The 18,412-nt window shown below is 35.3% G+C and overlaps 1 pseudogene; it reads right to left on the minus strand.

The window, feature by feature from the left end:
* Window positions 1–9,438: 9,438 nt before the first annotated feature.
* LOC143636116 (nuclear intron maturase 1, mitochondrial pseudogene) lies at window positions 9,439–11,463 on the minus strand (annotated as a pseudogene).
* Between the last annotated feature and the right edge of the window lie 6,949 nt (window positions 11,464–18,412).

Genomic DNA, 18,412 nt, shown 5'->3' on the forward strand with positions numbered 1-18,412 from the left:
ATTAAACAAGAAATCCAAACCGGGCTGGGCTTGTCCTTTGGACTTCAAATAATAAACCGGGCCTACACCAAAGGCCTACGAAACCCAACAAACTCCCACTCGGAGGCCTTGAGTACTCTCGTCTGCACTCCTGATTGTACTTTTGTAATCTAAACATTCTTCTAGTTGCCACCGCCTTCTCATCAATTAACCTGAAGGCCCGTTGAAGCTCCCCAGAGCTCCAACACGTCAGTCACGGCTAAAACTGCGCTTGACCCGTTCTCTGTCCCTACCGGCTCCCACTAAAACAAACTACCGGATCCTGAGATACCCTGAGAACAAACACTCTCCGTATTCAGCAAGTAATTCACTAAAGAGACTTTAACAGCTGGAATACTGGTTTTCTTAATCCACTGTCGATCTGAAACTGTAACTGAAACACAACCTGTGCTCCCACTGTCACGATGTTCTCTGACTGATTTAACCTTCCTAGCTCGTTCATCCTGAATCTTCACTTTGGCTCTGGGTTTGTTACTTGCAAAACGAACCTTCTTCTGCCCACGAGATTCTGTAAACCGGACTTTGTCTTTCACCAAAACTGGATCCACTCCTTTCGGTGACATATCGACCATATACAACGAACCCATTTTCTTGCCACGAGCAACAACGAGATTCCCTTTGACTACTTTCCACTGCCCATTCCCGAACTTAACATCGTAACCCTGGTCATCCAACTGCCCAACTGAAATCAAACGTTTCTTCAAACTTGGAATAATCCTAACATCTTTCAAAGTCCAAGAAGTACCGGCTGAAGTTATCAAATCAACATCTCCCATACCCGTAACCTCTAGAATATCATCGTTCGCAAGTCGAACCTTTCCAAAATCCCCAAACTTTAGATTCTTTATCGTTTCACTACAGTGAGTGGCATGAAACGAAGCACCAGAATCCATAACCCAAGCATCAACGTTATCCTCAACACTAAGAACGTAAAACTCATCCTCTGGGCATTTTTCTGCAGTGTTGACTTTTGTAACGTCACCTCCTTCTTACCATTCAGACACTGAATCCTGAAGTGTCCCTTCTCTTTACAACCCCAGCATTCAATATCATTACGAGTCCTAGACTGACTCCTCTTCCTACTCCCACTGCCTCGTTGTTTTCCCCTACCTCTACCTTCTGTGACTAATATATCACTTGATGATCCACCTGAAATTCTGCGTCTTGAATCTTCTCCAAGAATCAAATCCCGAATCCCATCAAAAGTAATCTTTGTAAACGAACTACAAACCGCAGTCACTATTTGCGACCAACTGTTGGGCAAAGAGGATAACAACAAAAGACCATGAACTTCATCATCAAACATAATGCCGCTGACACTAAGCGAGAGAGGTTCGAATTAAGATTATTGATATGCGTTGTAACTGACCCACCCTCTTTCATTCGAGTTGTCACTAGCTCTCTGATAAGATAGACCTTATTCGCTGCCGAAGGCTTCTCATATATGTTGGATAGTGCGTCCATCATACCACGGGCCGCGGTTTCTTTCATGACGTTAAATGCCACATCTTCCGACAACGACAATGTAACACTACATCCAAGTCTTTCTGACAAAGTAGTGCCTCAGTCTGCATCTTCCACCAACCAAACTTCTGTCCGTCAAACTTCTGTATCGAAATCTTTCCGTCTTCTGCCATGACAATGACTAAAACGAAAAACTGGATAAAAACAGAGACACACACACACGAGCCTGAACTTAATGGCTGTTCTACTGAACTCTGTTAAATAATTAACCTATTTTAAACGTGCAGCGGAATAACGAACTGTAAATCAGAAAACTGAAACTTTAACAGAAACGATAAAACCTGACAAACGCGGTTGTCACTGGTTCTTTGTTTCTTTAAACGATTCTTCTGACTTAACAACTGTTCTTCAATAAAATAGGATCTTGATTGGCTCGTTCCTTGCGATAATAGATATTTGACCCAAATTTATTTCCAAACTAAACTGCTCAACAATTTTGACCCACACAATCAAACTAGGCCTACTGCCCAAGTATTTTGAAGCCAAAAAAGAGTAAATTGATTTGGTACAATAAAAAATTATAAACCCAAATCAACTTTAATGCACAGACCCTAAAACAAAACTCTGTGTGTCATGCAAAGGAAATAAAAAAAAATCTTGGTCAAAGGCTCATTCCCAAATGCACCATCTTCTTCTCCACAAAACTGATATAAACACAACGGCCACAACAATATGTCACGGCTTCGTTCTAATCTTCTCTAGTTGGCAAATCAGATGCCGACAACGAACTAATGACGGTGGGAATTAGGCGATGCTACCAGGTGGTGATGCGTGCTTGACTGAACCCTAGCCGCGATCGGTCGGGCTGGGTTTAGCGGCGGCGAAACAGCGGCGGCGTATACCCTAAAGACAATCGGAAAACCGTAGCGGCGGCGGAACCCTAGCGCAGTAGGGTGGCGGCGGCGGGAGGTTTGGATCCTGTTTTCTTCGTGTGATTCCGAACCTAAGCTCCGATACCACTTGTTAGGATTAAACGCACACACGAACTGAACACGACACGAAAGCAATAACGAACACGAGGATTTAACGTGGTTCGGTCTAAACTGACCTACGTCCACGGGTGGCAACTAGGTATATCTTTTATTGAGTGACAATGATTACAAGCACATAACAATCATATATAGAGAGAGATGCAACTAGGGTTAGTATCTTATTAAACAAGAAATTCAAACCGGGCCGGGCTTGCCCTTTGGACTTCAAATAATAAACCGGGCCTACACCGAAAGGCCTACGAAACCCAACACGGCCAGCTTCTATAAGCGCAAACGCAAACAATCTAACAATCGCGATGTAAGATGGTATACCTACCTAATGTTCAAGAAATAGCAGCAAACACACACCAGGTTGCAACCGAAATTCCCATGCCAGGTAGCGGGCCATCATCATCAAAGGGTGAAACCATAACAAAGAGTGAGAAACAAACTGACACATCACCTTTTGCATTTTGTCAGCCACACAAAATACTAAAGCAAACACTACAACAAAGTAATTTCTAACACAATGAACTCCAATCCACAATAGCAATTTCAAACCACATGAGATCAACAGTTGAATGATAATGAAATTCATTCAAAGTCACAATAGAGAAAGACAAATTGAAGGTGAATTTGTAAAAAGTGACAATAGAGCAGCACAAAGAAGCCATTATACAACAAAAGTAGCAAAAAGTAAAACCTCTAGAGCACAAAGTACATGTTAAGAAGTTGTAATTTAATATATATATATATATACACTAACTAGCTTTAGAACCCCGTGTATTAAACGAAATGAAACAAATAATTGTTTTTGAAGCATTCGGTACATATATTATATGTGGATAATGAATAAATCTATATTACATGGATTGAATAATGATAACGCTAACTAATAAATCTCAATATACTTCATATCATTGAAATTACATTTTATGTATAACAACAAAAAAATAAAAACTTACACTTTTGCAATTCTATATACCCCTGTAATGAAAGTGATTGGCCTGCATGCCTCTAAATCATAGGCACGTTAATTGCAGATTCCTTTATAGTGAGAAGCAAATGAAGCCTCACAACCTATATGCGCAAATAAAAGATCTTTTGTTCTCGAAAATGAAACAACTAAAAGGAGTGGCATCGCTACCTATTGCAAAGAATAAATATAGAAAAACATAAATTTGAGTTTGACATGGATGGAGTGATGAATATGTCACCTCACTTGGAGCTCTTAAGCATTTTGCATTTGCTTTTCTCTATCATAAACAGTAGAATCATCTTAGCAGTAGTTAAGATGATTTTGACACATGCAGTTTCTTTGCATTTTGCCTATTTCTAAGGTATCCCATAGTGCACTTTGCCATTTGGTTCACCTTTTTGTTTCTTCATACCTCTCAGCTCTGATCACTAACCTCTTCATATTTGCAATATATCCATCAGCGTCAAAGTTTCAACGCGGATGACTTGCTTCAGGTTAAGCCGTTAGTGCGGTTTCAAACCGGACCGAAACGGTAAACTGCTAAATCAAACAAAATAATTATAGCATTTAGGAAAAATACTAAAATTCAAAAATCCGTAAAGAGTTCTTTTGGCTGAAATCATGCCCGTGAACCGGACCATTAGTTATGGTTTTCTTCTTTTGAGAAATCAGATGGAGAAAACCTAGAACCCACAACACAGCCACTGAGTAATTAAAATTGAACTTGTCCCTTTAGTATTATTGTACATGTAGTTAGGAAGCGTGTTGTTGCAACTATATTTGCTGAGGTTGGACTTTTTACACAGGCAACTAGTCTTCCAGATTTAGTACATGCAAAAATTCTGACAGATAATTGCTCATTTTGTACTTTTTGCATCAACCCTCCTCCATTCCAAGCTTGACAAAAGGTGTATATCTTCAAATGCTGCAGCAGCAGCAATGCAAAATCGTATGAATCTTACCTTCAGGTTGTAACCGAAACTGGATTCAATAAAACAAAAGTTAGGGATGACACTTGAACCCAAATGAATAAAATATGTTTTGACTTTTGAGTCAAAATGACTAAAGTTCACATTTCAGTATGGTTTGACTTTTGAATAAAAATATGAATGTTCACCCATATCTTCACATGTAGATATGGGGTAAAAAAGGAATTCTCAAGTGAAAGTGACTAAAGTATGTTTTACCTTTTGAGTCAAAGTGGTAGAGTATGTTTGATTTCTAAGTCAAAGTGGATAAGCTTCACATTTGAAAATCAGTATGATTTGACTTTTCAGTCAAAATGCCTAGAGTTTACCGTATATTTCTACATTTAGATATGGGCCAAAATGACTTGTATGTCTAAAAAATGACTTCACATTTCAGAATCAATATGGTTTAGTCACTCCATACTTTTACATGTATGGGGTAAAAACTGACTTCTTTGAGTCAAAAGAATGTTTATATTTCAAAACAAACATGGTTTCTTCACAAATCTTGGGAGGTTCTTAAGATAAAATGTGTAAATTATTATATTAAAATCAGCAAATTTACCAAAAGGAAAATGGGCCAAACCACAAACGGTTTGAAATTTGTCGACATGTATTTCTAAAGCGTAAAACAAGGGATGGCAATACTGACCCAAACCTATTAATATGGGTCAGTTTGAGCTTTTTTTAAAACTTTATGGGTTGATTTGGGTAAGTTAATTAAACCAAGGGCCGCCGCTGTGACAACGCTAGTCATTCAGTTCTATTATTAATTTATTATTATGTCTGATCGATAACTGTTGTGTATATTAGGTTTTATTATTATTATTATTATTATTATTATTATTATTACTACGTGTGGTGTACTATATTAGGCTATGTTGCACGGGCACGGATACGGGAACGGGAAACGGCAAAACTCAAAAAACAAGAAACGGGTACGGCAATAAATACATATAAAATATATATATATATACACACACACACGCACACACACATAAGTAAATAATTACTGGTAACAAATAAATAAATATATAATTTTTATTTATATATAGGGTCAAGTTATTCTACAAAGGATAATAAAAATGAGAAGTGTGAGAAGCCATAAATAATTGACATGTGTCAAGTGAGGACCAAAGGAAAAAGGGTATAAAGGTAAATGTACACATTTTCTCTCCCCACATGCAAGGCACATGTTAATACTCCCATCATTTTAGAACGTTTATAACTTTTTCTTATGATATTTTTTTTAAAAAAAAATCATCATAATAACAAGCGTTTTTTTATCTTTAATATGAGTATGATTTTTGTTATATAAAATTTAAAACAAAAATCACGTCATTGTGTCTTTTCGCACACCATTGTGTCTTTTTCGCTTATCATTGTGTCTTTTTTCGTCATTGTGTCTTTTCGTACACCATTGTGTCTTTTTGCTTATAATTGTGTATTTTTTCATCATTGTGTCTTTTTCGCACACCATTGTGTCTTTTCGCTTATTATTGTGTATTTTTTCGTCATTGTATCTTTTCACACACCATTGTGTCTTTTCGCTTATCATTGTGTCTTTTTTCATCATTGTGTATTTTCGCACACCATTGTGTCTTTTCGCTTATAAATGTGTCTTTTTCGCACACCATTGTGTTTTTTCGCACACCATTGTGTTTCTTCGCTTATCATTGTGTCTTTTTTCGTCATTGTGTCATTTCGCTTATCATTGTATCTTTTTTCGTCATTGTGTCTTTTCACATACCATTGTGTCTTTTCGCTTATAATTGTGCCTTTATTCGTCATTGTGTCTTTTCACACACTATTGTGTCTTTTCGCACACCAGTGTGTCTTTTCGCTTATCATTGTGTCTTTTTTCGTCATTGTCTTTTTTCTTTATTGTGTCTTTTCGCACACCATTATGTCTTTTCGCTTATCATTGTGTCTTTTTTCGTCATTATGTATTTTCGCACACCATTGTGTCTTTTTTCACCATTGTGTCTTTTCGCTTATCATTGTGTCTTTTTTCGTCATTGTGTCTTTTTTCGCCATTAATACATATTACACAATAATTTGAAACGTAAAATACAATGGTGAATACGTATAAAACAATGACCTAAAACGTAAGACACAATGACGAATACGTAACACACAATGGCCTAAAACGTAACACACAATGGTGAATATGTATAACACAATGACTTGAAATGTAAAACACAATGGAAACAACATAGTACACAATGACACAATGAACAACAAAAAAACACAATTAAAAAACCCATTATTTTTTTATTTTTATATAACAATATGATACTCATATTAAAGATAAAAAAACGCTTATTATTATGGTGAAATTTTTTAAAAAAATATGTCGTATGAAAAAGTTATGGATATTTTAAAATGATGGGGGAATTGACATGTGCATTGCATGTGGAGAGAGAAAGTCAACAAATGTGAGTTATTACCTTAATGCCCTTTTCATCAATTTTTATTTATTAAACTAATCTCAGTCATTCAAATCTAAGATCAATGGACTGAATTCCTTCTCACCCTTTTCACCCTTCTCATTTTTGTTGTCCTTTGTATTTTAACTTTACCCTTTATATATAATGTCATTTAAACATTTTATGTATTAATTTATAAATTGAGGACCAAATGTAAGCTAGTCTAGATAGTGAGGGTTAAATGTTAAAATGATAACCTAATTTAATATTATTTATGTAAATATTAACAAAATTTAGGGACTAAATGAAAACAATTGAAAGATCAAGATGGTTTATTGTTTAAACCTAAACCTAATTTAATAAGTAGCCTTCTTCAGAAAAATATAAAAAAAGTTGATAAAAAAAATCATAAATCAAAATAAAAACAAAAAACGAAAAATCTAAAAAAACTAAAACATTTCCGCCGTTATCCTCGTTAAAAAAAACAAAACCCATTCCGACCCTAACCTGTTCTGACCCAAACCAAAACAACCCTTTTTTGAATTGACTCGTTCTGACCAAACTCATTTCGACCCAAACACGTTTCGACCCATGACCCATTTCGACCCATGACTCGTTCGACCCAACCCAACTCATTTGCCACCCAGCGTAAAACGTCCTAAATCATCTTATTCAAAAAATAAGATTCTTATATTACCTGCGTTAACCCATTACCTAAATTAACTGCCCATTGACAAATTTTAATACACCAAGGGGTTGAGAGGCTTTGCCTGCAACAAAATCCATATCAAGCCGAATCGAAGCCTTAATAAATAATCGCTAGAAGAACATTGTAGATCACATTAATGTAAATCACAAAAAGATATACTCGAAATAACACACATGAGAAGAGAAAATTCAATAAACCTATCGGAATAAAGCAGAAATAGATTGATTGAAAGAAACAGAACAAAAGAGAGGTTGATTAAAAGAAACCAAATACCAAAGACATTGTAATTGAACAAATTGTTAAATATAAGCAATTAAAAGCCATCTGTATCTTAAAACATAACTAAAACCATAAAAATTTGTGAACTAAACCAAACAAAAAGAAGCTAAACATCCCTAAATATGACGATGCATTCTTGCTACAATTCGACCTTGATAAGAAATCGACAGATGATACACAGATTGAACAAGAAATAGGTGATTAGGGTTTAGCTAAAAGAGAAGGAAAATCGGATCATCGGGGTATGGTTTATAAAACGTCTTGTTTTTAGGATTATGCAATGAGCGGGAAAACATAAGTGGCAAGGGGGTTGAGAAAATCAAAGGTTTATTGGTTATTTTACTTCATTAGAATAAAAAGATTAAATTATCATTTTCAGTCTATTTTATCTAAACTATATATATAATAATAGGATTTTATTATACGAAATAATTATATCGTGCTATGCATCCTATAAGAGCATGTGTGTTTATGAACGGGCCATCTAAATCACAGCTAACGGTCCATTCAACAGTTCGTTTTGGTATTCTCAATTGTATTGTGAAAAGCACATTGAGAACCAATTTCAATCACATTCATGATTCATCTATCCAACACAATCAAACCCACGTATCAAATTTTTATTTTTTGTTCAAACTAAAACTAATTCAACACCACTGAAAAATATTTAAACAAAAGTCAAATGCATGTAGCCAGTTTGGGCAATAAAACATTAAATCCTAGCTATCAGTTCCAGATCTTTTAACAATTGATAGAAGATAGACTGTTAAATCAAACCGGAGTCAAACAATTAGTAACGGTTCAGTTTGGTTCGCTTTTATTTTTCAGCGGTTCGGTTTCCGTTTTTGAAGATTAAAAACCGATACTAATGGATTAAACTAAAAACCCTTAAAACCGGAACCTGAATACCCTTAATATTACTATATATATGCAACATAAACAAAAAGAAAATGTTTTTTTAAGTTGTCACTTTTTTGTTTAAATTTAACATGTAGAGAGACTTTAATAAAATTGTTAGAGGAACTTTTTTTATTAATTTTTAATTTACATAACAATTAAAATTGTGACACATCTCCCTCCAATTTCTCCCACACCATTGCAACCCTAAAACACAATCAATTTTCTATTGGACGTCACATGGCACACTTCTTCCTCTAGCAATCTCATAATCATTATCAATTTACATTTGATTTTGCTCAAAAGAAATAATGTATGTCTCTCTATTTCAATCAGCCGACCTATGAGCCAGATCAAGTGGACTTTATGTTCGCACATGAGTGAATACATATACACAAGAAAATGAGGAAATAGATGAAGAAAAGATAACTATAATTTTATGCTTGCACATAAAATTTGTACCAAGTCTCAAGTTTCATATTCTGTAACTAAAAGAGACTTCTTTCTATAGGTTTATGAGTTAGCACTAACCTTAAAACGGTTAAAACTCATTTGGTGACATTACAACATGAACATATCAATACTTAATAATATACACTCAATTTCAAAACTTAACATGCATCTGCCCTGCTGTATACAAAACTTAGTGTCCCGATTCGAAAGGACTCTTTCGTCCTCTTTGAAACCCTAGATGTCGCGCTCCAACAGTTTTATAATCCCACACAATCTCACCAAGCATGTCTTGAGGCAAACACAGTCTTCCTTCTTTCACAGATCTTTGCAACTCACAAAAGAACTTCAGATCCTGCAACTTTATATAATCCAACATCACCTGTTCATGATCCGGGACCCACCTCCTCGGAAATGGGGTATAATCACACGGTGGAATCATATTCATACGCGAAAACCTAACCCCTTCAATCGCATCAGCAACACCTAATCTCAACAAATCAGCATACTCGGGAGTCCTATTATCCATGCTCTGCCTAAGTGGACGGCTAAGATCGCGTGAACCTTTCTTAAACACCTTAGCCCTCGATTTCATCTTATACCTAGCAGCATATAATTTAGCCACCGAGTTTCGAATAACATACGCGCAGAAACCAACAACCTTCTTTCTGTTGTCTGCATACTGATACCAATCAGCCATTGTTTCAAGAAACTTATTCATCTGTGCATTCGTTTGTGCTTGACCACAATAAAGCATTGGAGTACACGGTAACGGCTCGGGATCTTTATCCCCTTTAACAAACTTAAGCCTTCTAAACTGTCGTATGCATTGCTGCAAACTCGCAGTAACCGAAAGCAAAATCCCAACACTTTTTTGACTCACGATATGACCACCGCTTGACGCAAACCGGATAGTTGGAAATATCACTCTTTGACCAATTACATGATCCAAAAACTGAACCCCTCTGCTTACATGTTCAATTTCAATCTTTGATTCGTTTAACTTTAGCGCGCACTTATTCCCGCAAAACTCGATTATCAAATCCCTAATCTCCAATGCATCTTTTCTTGACCCTCTAATTCCTATCAAGAAATAACCACCGTAACGAATGTAATCAATCTTTTTGGATTTATCTTTCCCGCCCTCACGTACAAACTCGGGCCATGACGGCGTGTGAGTACCATAATCATTAATGGCAAAACTATCATTGTATGTAGGACTAAATTCTTGGATTTTGTTATCCATCATGTGATCTAACTCATTAAGATAAATATTAGCAAGTAAAGGACTTGATATTCCACAATATCCATAATTGGGTACCTTTGCAGCCTCCACAGGTGCAAAATCATAAAATGTTCTTAGCCAATACGGGTCGGGTTTCGCCTCATTTTCATCAAGAACTTTCTTCCTCTTCAAACCCTTTTTCGTGTTTCTTTTCCTCTTAATCTTTTCGTCATCAAGTCCCGATTCCGACGCTCCTTTTAGCCCGGATTTGATCAAGACCAATACTTTCTGATCCGTAACACCTTTTTCAACGAACTCGATCAGCAATTTGGCATCTAAACTATCAAACATATCGGTTAAATCGCCTTTCAAGAACCAAACACACCCAGCAAAGTTACTCCGAATCGTTCGAATCACCGTATGGGCATTCCTTTTTGGGCGAAAGGCTTGCGATTTGGGGGAAAACCCCGCCTCAAAGACCGGCTCGAGAATCATCAAAAGCAATTCTTGAACCACAAAATCTTGAAACGGAGGCTCATTGGATGCCGAAATCATCCGAAGCTTTCGATTTGAGAGCTTCGAAACATGGGCTTTATCATTAGGGTTTTGAATGTAAGGTTTGGTTTTCATGTTCCATTGAAACTGACCTTGTACGAGGGCATTTCGAAGGGAAAGGAGGTTGGTGAGGACGTGGGACTGGACGGCGTGTCTGGCCGGGTATGAGCCGGTGAAGTGGGCGCAGGTGCGTTGGTAGGCTAGGACCCATAGGTCGAGTTTGGAGATGAAACCGGTGAGGTTGGAGAAGTGGGTATTGCGGGTTGTGAAGGCTTTGACCCATAAATCGGAGAGGACTTGAAATGGGTCTTGTTTGAGAAGGGAGTGTGGGTCTTGTTTGGGTGGTTGTTGATGACGTTGGTGGTGGTGGGGAGTTGAGAGGTGTGAGAAGGGGCGAAGAATGCAGGTAAGGTGTTTGAGTTTAGTCCCAACAGACATTGGCGATGCATTTGGAGATGGTGTGGTTTTTGTTTACCGGTCACTCGAGTGAATCTAAACAAAGAACAAAAAAGTATCAAATATAATATAAGTGGAACTATCTATTTTATGCTAGTTTGATCCTCCCGTGTTACGGGGTCTATTTAAGTTTTTGTTTTAATCGTTTTGCTATTTTATGATGATTTATTTTATTTATTACACTACTTTAGTTTTAATTTAATACATATATATTAGTTTGTTATTATATTTTTTAGCGTTTGAGTTTTTTCAATTGAGATGTGTAGGTTTTTTAATTTTTAATGAACAAACATAAACGCACACGGGCATGTTGATTTTTTTAAATGAACAAACATGAACAAATATCGTCTAATGACAAAGGGGATGTTAATGTAGTTGACAATGGTGGGTAGTATCAAAAGTTAGCCGGCGATGAAGATAATAGACCAGCAACAGAGAACATGTAAAGGAGATAAATGAAATTAGGGTTTAATGATAGTGGTTACCAATAAATGAGATCTATAACCCGTTTGAGAGCTATTAAGAACCATAACCCGTGTAAATTATTCTTTAATGATTAATGAGTTATTTCACAAATAAATGAGATGTTATAACCCGTTTAGAAGTTATCCGGGTTTGGTGACACCCATGACCCACAAAAATTATTGTTTGATTATGAAAGAATTTCATAAATATATGAGATGTTATAACCCATTAGGGTTTGGTAAAACCCATACCCATGAATTCGGGTCAAATGCATGAAAAATCTCCATTTAGAAATCAAGCAATCTGGTACCTCTAGAGAACGGGGGGAACAACCTGAGAGCGACACATAGGATTTCATGGTAGGAAATTATATAGATAGTTAGATTATTAAGCATGAGTGATGGGCAACCAAGGTAATTTCACAATTAGAGGTCGAGAATAGAAAAGACATTTCACAATTGGGCAGAAAAATTAATTTGCCATTACATCATTTAATTCTTCAAGCTTATCGTACAACTTGATGAAGCCTCATATTTTATGTAATTACTCTTCTATCCATTTAGGGTTTATGGTGCCATCATCAATTTAATAAGGAGTTAAAGTCATTAAAGTGTCATTAGAGAAGTGAAATATATATTATATAATAATTATTATTACATGACTTGAACGGTTATATTACCTATTGAACTTCAATTCAATGATCAAGGCTTAGTAAACCAACCTCATGATCAGTTGATCGGTTTCAAAATTGAATAGCCTCAGGGGCGGATCCAGCATACAAACGGGTGGTTCCCCGGAACCACCTGAGTTTCGAAATAATAGTGTACGGATATATAGAAGACGTGTAGGAACCACCTTATAAATTAGATCCTAGTGAGTGAACTTTACTTTCGATTTTATCATCAATTTTGCAATCAAGTATAATGTGTATATATAAGAAATTTAGAATGTGTAATTAGTTGGTTTTATGGCTGTTTTTTGTAGTGTACTCCGAGTTTGGTCTTTCAAAGGTTCTGAGATGGCTCTCTTTTTACAACAACAAACAGTTACATCTCACAAAAATATTAGTTATATTGTGATCCATAACTTGATACTAATTATTAATTAATCATTATATTGTGACCTATTTTAAGTTTTTGTTAATAATATAACTTCTATTTTCACCAATACAGCATCTTAATTTCTTTTCATTTTCTCAGATTGTTCACTACGGATGATGCTTACTTTGAAGAAGAAAAATAAATGCTTGACTGATGATTTGCTGCTATAGTCACATATGCTTGTAGAATGGTATGTTCGCATAAATCTATGAAACTACTTTTCACTACATAAATATGTGGAGTAATGTAATATATTTGTCATTTATTTTTATCTAATCAATGTATTTGGTCATATTTACTTTTTTTGGATGTTTTTGGTTGAATTGGTCACAATGTTGAACTTGATTTCAGAAAGCTTAAAGAGCAGTGGAGGCTCTTCATGATAATGTGTTATATCTTAAGATTGAATGAACTGTTTGTGGCATCTGAATACTGCAACAGTTATAATATCAACTCTGATGCTTGTTAAGTTGTTAAACTATTGACTGATAGTTGACATGTGAATTTTGTAATGTTACTGATACACACGGATGATTTACTCCGAACGTTTAATGACATAAGCTGGAGTTCATAACCATTGGAAGAATAGAATATCTTAAAACTTAAGAGGCGTGAAACAATACATTATATTGAGATTTTATATTTCTAAGGTCCATGATCTGGTAAGTATTAAAGCATGTTTATTGAAGCAGTCTTTTATATTGATTATGAAACATTAATTGTTTTTGAAAATGTCTATTAATGTTTTTTATTATGTGTGAATTTTTAGTCAATCTTCTCAGTGATTTGCAATGATTTCTGTCTAAATTGTCTATGTATGTTGTAGGTAGAACTTACAACATTTTTTATAATTGAATGACTCGATTTTATTAATGTCTTAAACTTTTACCTCAAAGGCATTGTATAAAAATTGGGTAAAACTTTGACGGAAATAATTTTTTTGTTAATTCACACAACTTATTAATAGTGAAAAAAAAATTAAATTTGAAACAGCTGATGACTTAGTTCTATGCTTTCACAAAAACCAAAGTTTAGGTTTGGTTCCGGTTTTGCTTGTACTTAAAACCAAAAAAACTGAACCGAGTTTATAACTTTTCATTTTTATCCATATAAATTTTGAAGGTTTGAGTTTGTTAAATTCAAATCCAGACATATAATTTGCAGTTTATGAGTTATACATGGTAAATGATTGTATAACTAAATTAATTCTTTAATAGATCTACACTATGACTAACGTATTCCAAATTTGCCTTTTATTAGAAAATGAGTATGCGGCTCTTTCACTTAATTAAAGATTGTCTCGTATCGAAACGAACCAACAACTCATCCCCTAGAGTGTGGCCAATAAACAACTCATGGCCCGTAATCTGCAGCAAAATTATTTTATATTCCTAAAATATGTCTCTTCGACCTGCTGAATTTAACCTTCCTGAAATGCCTCTTCTACCCTAATCTGCTGTAAACGGGATGCTTTCACACACACACACACACACACACAAAGTTTATTGATTTCTGGTAGATTTAGTTTCTTTGACAATTCATGTAATTGTTTTGTTTTTCATTCTTGGTCTAGCAGGCAAAATAAAAGATGGGAAAAATGAAGATATACTTTAACTGATAATAGTAAATCAGTACAAGGTTTTGATTTTGTACGACATTGGGTCCATTGAATTTATGATTTTTTCAAGAAGATTTGGTACGATATGACTACATGTTGACTTTTTTTTTTGTGTATGTTAGGCTATCAACATTACATGTTTTTGCATGGTAACATATTTTGATTTTACCTTATCCACATTTACATCTTTTATATAGTAACAAAATAATCCTGTAGTTTGTTTGTTTAGCTATATAGTAAACTTGTTAGTTCTCAAATTTAACTCATGAATGTGTCACCCAATTATTGATCCGCTACATGTGTATGACAATGTTTTTTGTGTACCAACTAGCGTGTAAATATTGATTTCAACTCGCATCTCACATAGAGGTAACAACTTAACAATCACGTTTGTGTGCCATTATAACAAATATTTATTCTCTTTAATGTACATATAATACTAATTTTACTTGAGGCAACAATACATATTGGTTTACAAACACCTGTCGTGTCGGGTCTGCATAGATATGGTTAAATAAATTTTTGTATTATTTGAATATAGGATTAAAGGTTTTATGAACTAAAACAATTTGTTATTGTAAATTTGTTTCAACCCTAACCAAATTAACAAAAAAAAGGTAAATATGAAGAAATTAACAAAACGTATTTGTTGTCCGACCAAACTCATCACGGTATGACCAACCAACAATTAAGTATACCTAATGTGGCATGTGTCACCTGTTACCGGTGTTGTTTTGATTGAACTAAAGTGACCATTTTCTTAAATGGTTTTTATAAAGCAGTTGATACATACCACTGATTGGTATGTCATTTCTCAAAAACGTAGTTGTTGGTTGGGCCCTTTTTTTTCATTACCGACCAAAACATATCGTTAACATCCTATCCCATGCGAGAAAATATAAAGGTAATTCAAAGCAGAAATTATACAAAGTTTTTTCTCAATAATTTATAAAAATTAGCATGATGAACAATAATATTTAATCAAAAGACATTTGTTTATTTACTTTCACTATGAATTCTAACACTTTTTAAAGTTTAATCGGCTTCATGGGTGAAGTTAAAATAAAAAGAGAGACAAAAATGTATACTAGACTTTCATTTTATTTTTATTTTCTTTTGTTAACCAAGTTGCGTTTCTCCCCTTTAATTTCAATAAAGTTAACATACGTCTCTGAACATATATAATTTTTACTTTTAAACAATTTATGTTACCGGTTTCAAACCACATCCTTCGTTTTCTTTTTCATTTTAATCAATATTTCATCCTTTCTTGAGTTATTTTTTATTAGTCTAACTATTCAAACTATAATCTTGCGGGCATTTTGAAAGTTACATAATAGTCGTTTTTTGTTACGCCCCATTTAGGAAACATTGATAACTCCCTGTACATGGTCTTAACTCATGGAACCCGCAACATATCATACAACCTATGGTCCAGGCTTCGAGATAAGTGGATCCCCATGTTTACAACCCCCGCAATCCCACCAACATCTTTGCACTTGTGGATCCCCATTACCCATTACGTTACAAATGGAAAACCGTTTTCTATGGTCGGCACAACAACACTATATGAGATTGTGGTACGCGCATGTGACATTCGTCAAATTCGGATTTCGATTTTCTTTCACGTTTTATTTTTAATAAATTATAATTCGAATCCGTATTGTATTGTAAAACCGACCCGGTAACTTTATTAATCATTTAAGTCGATCTTTAAATTTTTCACGTACTTAGTTCATCAAAACCCGTCATGTAGGCGTGTACTAATCGTTGTTCATTTAACATAAAATTAGTTTATAAATTGTAAGGGGTAATACTTGTCATTTTCGAATCTATATTATCATTTCTTAAGTTTAATACATTTTCATAAAATATGTAGAACTTGGAGGGCCTTTATGTAAATATGTAATATATATATATAAAAGAAAAACCCTAACCCTAATCTCATTCATACAGCCCCCCCCCCTAGAAGTTTTCCGGCGACCTCGGGATTCCGGCGAGAAGCCGGCGACGGCAACTCCGGCCATCCTTTCTCCCCGATCTCAAACTCCGGCCGCCCTCCCCTCTAGCCCGTAACTCCAACGCCATCACCACACTATCCTTCCCTTTCTCTGTACCTCCGGCGAGCCCATACGCACCACCGGTGCACCGCCTCTCTCTCTCCGTCTCTATCTCTCTATCTCTCTCTGTCTCTCTCTATCTCTCTATCTCTCCCGTCTCTCTCTATATCTCTCTCTCCATCTCTCTCTCTCTCTCTGATGCGTTTTTCCGGCACGCCTCCGGCGGACGAAATGGGCTCCGGCGACCCTTGTTTCCACCTCTCCGGCAGCCTTCATCTCCGACGACCCCGCTCGGCTCCGACAATTGTTCTCGGCCAAACATCGTATGGTAAGCATGAGATTTAGAGTTTTTAATCGTTTTTTGTGTCAAACTCATAACCGGTAATCGAGTCACGAGTTCGGTCCCCCCTTAAACTGAATTTGGAGAGTGTTTTTGAAATCATTTTTATTAATCTCATAACTTATAATAAAGCTTATTATTATTATTATTATTATTATTATTATTATTATTATTATTATGTTACATGTCACACCCCAACCTACGGCGGAAATGCCGGGGCGAACTGATTGCTCACAGCTTTTCAAAGGTACTATCTTGCAATATTAAATGTGACAATATCTATTAGATTTAATTAATTAATCATTTACATCAATTTAACCAAAGTACATAAATTAAAATTTAATCAAATAAAACAAAATCCAATATTCTAATTCTTGTATCTTCTTCTCTAGCATGCAACCTAAGTTTTCTTCAAATACAAGCTTGAGAACCATATCACACGATAACCTGCATATGCGTTAAAAATAAAATAGGTTTTGTCAACACAATGTTGAGTGAGTATAACACCAGATTTGAGACACTATATAATAATAATAAGTAAAAGTGCAAACTGTTCATGTGAGAATATACAGATAAGCCAAAACACATAACAATCAAACAACTATAAAGAAAGCAAACCATAAAGAAAGGGCTCAACCAATCCATATAAATGGACATTGGTTACCAAGAAAGGACTAAACCGTTTCCATAAAAATGGACATCGGTTGCCGAAGTAAGCCAACAACGTTCAAATAAAGCAAGTAAGCAAATAGCAAGTTAGGCAAACTGATAAACACACAAGGATAGACAGTTGCGGTTGAATACTATGTATAATAGAAAATATCTACGAACGCATATGTCTCCAAAACAGTTAAAAATAAGTAAAAGAGGGGAGTGAAATACTCACCTGGTCGAGAAAGCAAACGAGATAAACAAAGATACAAAACATCACTTCTTTCGAGATTGCCCAACGGAAAATCCTGTAATGATGATGATTCGAGGGTTAACCGGGTCGCGACAGTGACGGCACCAAAGTGATTAAGAACAGATACGCGCAGGCTATGATAATTCAATTAGTGTTGGGGTATTGTAGGCGATGGGTTAAAGATCGTACATGTAGGTTTAATTGAGTTTCTATAATCGTTTATATGAATTTCGTATTAGGTTCAAGTCAACTAAGATAATGCACAATTCTTGTAATACTATCTTGTTTTCCTAATTCAATATGTCGGCAAGATCGTAAAAGGAAAGTATAACACGTATATTGATTCGATTTCCATGTTGGTAGCGAGAATTGAGGTCCAAGACATGATCTAGGTAAACGGTATGCGATATGGGTCGGGTTTAAGGATACGGGAAACAGGTCAGA

This window comes from Bidens hawaiensis, unplaced genomic scaffold, assembly GCF_021521415.1.
Source record: "Bidens hawaiensis isolate Kalapana, Puna unplaced genomic scaffold, B.hawaiensis_p1.1 tig00007800_1, whole genome shotgun sequence".
In the NCBI taxonomy this organism is placed as follows: Eukaryota; Viridiplantae; Streptophyta; class Magnoliopsida; order Asterales; family Asteraceae; genus Bidens; species Bidens hawaiensis.